This window comes from Rhinopithecus bieti, unplaced genomic scaffold, assembly GCF_001698545.2.
Source record: "Rhinopithecus bieti isolate Rb0 unplaced genomic scaffold, ASM169854v2 scaffold_9667, whole genome shotgun sequence".
Classification (NCBI taxonomy): Eukaryota; Metazoa; Chordata; class Mammalia; order Primates; family Cercopithecidae; genus Rhinopithecus; species Rhinopithecus bieti.
Genome location: NW_016806207.1, coordinates 570347 through 575140, shown reverse-complemented (window position 1 = coordinate 575140; position 4794 = coordinate 570347). Strand labels below are relative to the sequence as shown.

The 4794-nt window shown below is 40.6% G+C and overlaps 1 protein-coding gene across 8 annotated transcripts in view; it reads left to right on the top strand.

Moving 5' to 3' along the window:
• RAB30 (RAB30, member RAS oncogene family) overlaps positions 1-4794 on the top strand; it is a 110661-nt gene that overhangs the window by 50640 nt on the left and 55227 nt on the right. Inside the window, exon 2 of one of the 8 annotated variants that reach the window (XM_017875211.1) lies at positions 4004-4096. The exons of 6 other annotated variants lie outside the window; for them this stretch is intronic. The gene's annotated coding sequence lies outside the window, so the exon portion shown is untranslated. Of the gene's footprint in view, positions 1-4003; positions 4097-4794 lie in introns of those variants that run through there. One more of the 8 variants, XM_017875214.1, reaches the window with a different exon arrangement.

Here is a 4794-nt window from a genome sequence, read left to right as displayed (position 1 = left end):
TTTTTTTTTTTTTTTTTTGAAGAGATGAGGTCTCACCAAGTTGCCCAGGCTGCTCTTGAACTCCTGGACTCAAGCGATCCTCCTGCTTTGGCCTCCCAAAATGTTGGGATTATAGGCATGAGCCACCACACCTGGCATTGAAAAGACATTAAAAAAAATTTTTTTTAATGACTTTTGGGTTCCAAGTGGTTTTTGGTTACATGGATAAATTCTGCAGTGGTGAATTCTGAGATTTTAGTGCACTTGTCAACCAAACAGTGTACACGTACCCAATATGTAGTCTTTTTTTTTGTTTTGAAACGGAGTCTTGCTTTGTCACCCAGACTGGAGTGAGTGGCGCTATCTCGGCTCACTGCAAGCGCGCCTCTCGGGTTCATGCCATTCTCCTGCCTCAGCCTCCCGAGTAGCTGGGACTACAGGCGCCCATCACCACACCTGGCTAATTTTTTTTTTATTTTTAGTAGAGACAGGGCTTCACTGTGTTAGCCAGGATGGTCTATCTCCTGACCTTGTGACCGCCCGCTTCAGCCTCCCAAAGTGCTGGGATTACAGGTGTGAGCCACCATGCCCAGCCCCTAATATATAGTCTTGTATCCCTCACTCCCCTTGCCCACTCCTTCCCCAGGTCCCAAATTTCATTGTATTGCTCTGTATTGTTTCTGTGCCCTCATAGCTTAGTTCCCACTTAAGTGAGAAAATAAGGCATCTGGTTTTCCATTCCTGAGTTACTTCACTTAGAAGAATGGCTTCCAGCTCAATCCAGGTTTCTGCAAAAGATATTATTCTATTCCTTTTTATGGCTGAGTAGTATTCCATGGTGGATATATACCACATTTTCTTTATCCACTCATTGGTTGATGGGCACTTAGTTTGGTTCCATATCTTTGCAGTCGTGAGGTGTGCTGCTACAAGTATGCATGTAAATGTGTGTAAAAAGACATTTTTGAGATGTTGGGGAAAATTTTATGGACTAGGTATTGGATGATATCAAGGAATTACTGTTACTTTTATTCAGGTGTGATAATAGTAGTATAATGTAAGAAGATGAGTAATATAGAGATGAGTTCTGAGGTACACAGGGATAAAATGATATGATGTAGAATTTGTTTAAAAATACTTAAACAGCCTGGGTGCTGAGGTTCATACCTGTAATCCCAGCGCTGTATGAGACTGAGGCAGGTGGTTTGCTGCATCCCAGAGGCTGAGGCTGCAGTGAGCCATGATGACACCACTGCACTCCAGCCTGGGCAACAGAGCGAGACCCTGTCTTAAAATAATAATAGTAATAATAATATAAAATATTTAAACAAAGAAAAAAATAGGGGGGAAAAGGGATAGATTAAGTTAACATGTCAAAACCTTGGTAATTGTTGAATTTTGGTAATGGGTGTCAGGGGTCTACTTTTATGTATGTTTGAAAACTTTATAATCATATATTTAAAATATTTGAACATGACACAAAAGAGGGTTTAAAGGCAGTGGGGTTGTTGGTGATGGCTGTCTTCAATGTGTCTGTCTCTTTTTTTTTTTTTTTTTTTTTTTGAGATGGAGTCTCGCTCTGTCGCCCAGGTTGGAGTGCAGTGGCCGGATCTCAGCTCACTGCAAGCTCCGCCTCCCGAGTTTACGCCATTCTCCTGCCTCAGCCTCCCGAGTAGCTGGGACTACAGGAGCCCGCCACCTCGCCCGGCTAGTTTTTTGTATTTTTTTTTTTTAGTAGAGACGGGGTTTCACCGTGTTAGCCCGGATGGTCTTGATCTCCTGACCTCGTGATCCGCCTGTCTCGGCCTCCCAAAGTGCTGGGATTACAGGCTTGAGCCACCGCGCCCGGCCCAATGAGTCCGTCTCTTGAGTTATACTTCTTTAGTCTGGTTGACTACTTCCTGTGGTAGTCATGTTGGGGTCCTCTTGGGGTCCTCTGTTGCTTGTCTTTGGACTAGATCTCTAGATGTTTCTTGTATACCACTTAGTGAAGGACATCCTCCAGGAGCTTTCTGTTGTTGTTGTTTTTGAGAAAGGTTCTCACTCAGTCACCCAGGCTGGAGTGCGGTGATGTGAAACAGCTCACTGTAGCCTCAAACTCTTGGGCTCAAGTGATCCTGTCAAGTACCTGGGACCACAGGTGCATGCCTCCGTGCCTGGCTAATTTTTTCACTTTTTGTAGAGATAGGGTCTCGCCATGTTGGCCAGGCTGCTCCCAAACTGCTGCGCTCAAGCAATCCTTCTGTCTTGGCCTCCCAAAGTAGGAGCGTCTTATAAAACGGTGCATGGAATATGAATTTCTGAGTCTTGTGTACTTTAAAGTATCTTTGTTCTATTCTCATGCTTTATTGGTAGTTTATCTAGGTGTTGCATTCTAAGTTGAAAATCATTTTCCTTCAGATTTTAAAGGCATTGCTTTATTGTCTTTATTGTTGCTGTAGAGAAGTTGGAAGTGTTCTGATTTCTGATTCTTTATATATAACCTATTTGTCTTTCTCTCCTCTCTGACAGTCTGTAAAATCTTCTCTTTGTCTACAACTTTCTGAAATTTCACAGTGTGCTTGGTGTACTGGGCCCTTTCAAGCTGGCAACTTGCATGCTTCAGTTCTCTGAAATTTTATCGAATTATATTGTTATGATTTTTCTTTTTTCTGTTCTTTCCTGGGAATTTCTCTTACTTGGATATAGGACCTCCTGTACTGAGCCTTTAGAATATTCTTAACTTCTCTCTGCTGTTTCCATATCTTTGTCTTTTGATTTTATTCTTTAGAAGATTTTGATTTTATCTTTCAATCCTTTCATTGAAGATTTTTAAAAATTTCTGCTATTATGTTGTCAATGTCTAAGAGCTCTTTTGTTCTCTGTTTCCTTTATATAGCATCCTATTTTTGTTTCATGGATGTAGTTTTATTTCATTTTTGTGAGAATATTAATGGTATTTCTGTCCTTGCATATTGTCTGTTTCCTTCAAGTCACTTTTTTGTGTGTTTGCCATGGTCTGTATCTTTATTAGAGGCTTTCCCAAGATGTCACTCTAAAATGTGATCCTTGACTGTGTTGCTCCTGATTAAGAGGGGGAGAAAAAAAGCTGTCAAGACCTTGACATTATGCTAAGTGAAAGAAGTCACTCACAAAAGACCATACAGTGTAAGATTTCATGTATATGAAATGGCCAGAATGGACAAATCTATAGAGGCAAAAAAATAGATTAGTAGTTACTTGCAGGAGTCGGGGGAATGCAGAGTGACTGCTAATGTGTGTAGGATTTTCATTGGGGGAATGGAAAATGTTCTAAAATTGATTGTGGTGATGGTTGTATAACTCTGTGAATATGCTAAAACCATTGAAATATACATTTTATTTTTCATTTAGTTCCTAGAGCAAAATTGTGTATTTTAAAAGGGTGAATTATATGCTATGTGACATAAAGCTCTTTTTAAAAAGTACCATCAGGAAACTCTGAATACAGAATGGAGATAATTAGCTCTGAGCCTCACAGTAGGGTGATCTGGATGGGCTGTTTGTTGGGCTCCCCTGATGTTAACATCTTCAGGTTTTCCCTTGGGTACATTCACCAGCAAAGAGTCTTCACTCTTCTTCAGATGGTGGAGTTCCATCTGACTGTGCTTTGGTACTCAGAAGGAATGTGGGAACATTTGCACTCTACCTTCTGTAGACATAGTACCTTATCTATGATGTGTTTCCCCCTCAATCATGCTGGATACTGCCAGGCCAGAGACACTCTTACTTTTTATTATGGGGAATGCTAAAGATTACAAAAGTATGGACAGTAATACAGTGAATCCCCATCTACCCATCTTTAAGGTTCACTAGTTTTCAGTTGATGGATATTTTAGTTTGCTCTGTATCCCCCAATCCCCTTCCTCAGATTATTTCAAGCAAATACTGGATATTTCTGTTTTGCACTCTCCAGAGACAAGCCTTTGGAGTTTTGTTAATGAGGAGGGGGAATCTAGGTATCTAACTCCTTGATTAGCCTTCTCTCTTGTGTTCTTTATTCTAGCATCCTATACACCTGCTCTAGGAGTACAAGGTACTATCAGTTCCTGTACTTTTTAAGGATTCTGTGGTTTAAATCAGCTGAATTCCAGATTTTGTGAGTATGCTAAGTCAGTTGCTACTTGTTCATCTGCTTCCCAAGCTTCCGAAATTTGACACCATTGTCCTCTCTTATCTTCTCTGTACTTGTAAGGTTTTGTTAATAAGAAGAAAGCACTTTACTGAATTTTTGTGGGATTTTTGGAATAAGTGAAATTAGATGCAGTAGTTCAGTTTGACACCTTCTCCAGACTGGCTGCTCTTTTTTTCTTTTCAATCTTGTCCTATCCTATTGTTAGTTCATTTTTGCATTACTACAAAGAAATACTTGAAGCTGGGAAAATTATAAAGAAAAGAGATTTAATTGGCTCACAGTTTTACAGGCTTTACAGGAAGCATGGTGCTGGCATCTGCTTCTAGTGAGACCTCAGAAAGCTTACAGTCAGGACAGAAGGTGACCGGGAGCCAGAATGTTACATGCAAGAGTGGGAGCAAGAGAGAGTGAGGACAGAGGTGCCACACTCTTAACCAGATCTCACATGAACTAGTGGAGCCAGAATTCACTCATCACCAAGGGGATGGTACTAACCATTCATGATGAATCCATCCCCATGATCCAAACACCTCACACCAGGCCCCACCTCCAACACTGAGGATTACATTTCAACATGAGATTTAAAGGGGACAGATATCCAAATCATATCATGTATCCTATTCTACTCAGCCCTATGGCCTTATTTTTTTTTTTTTTTTTTT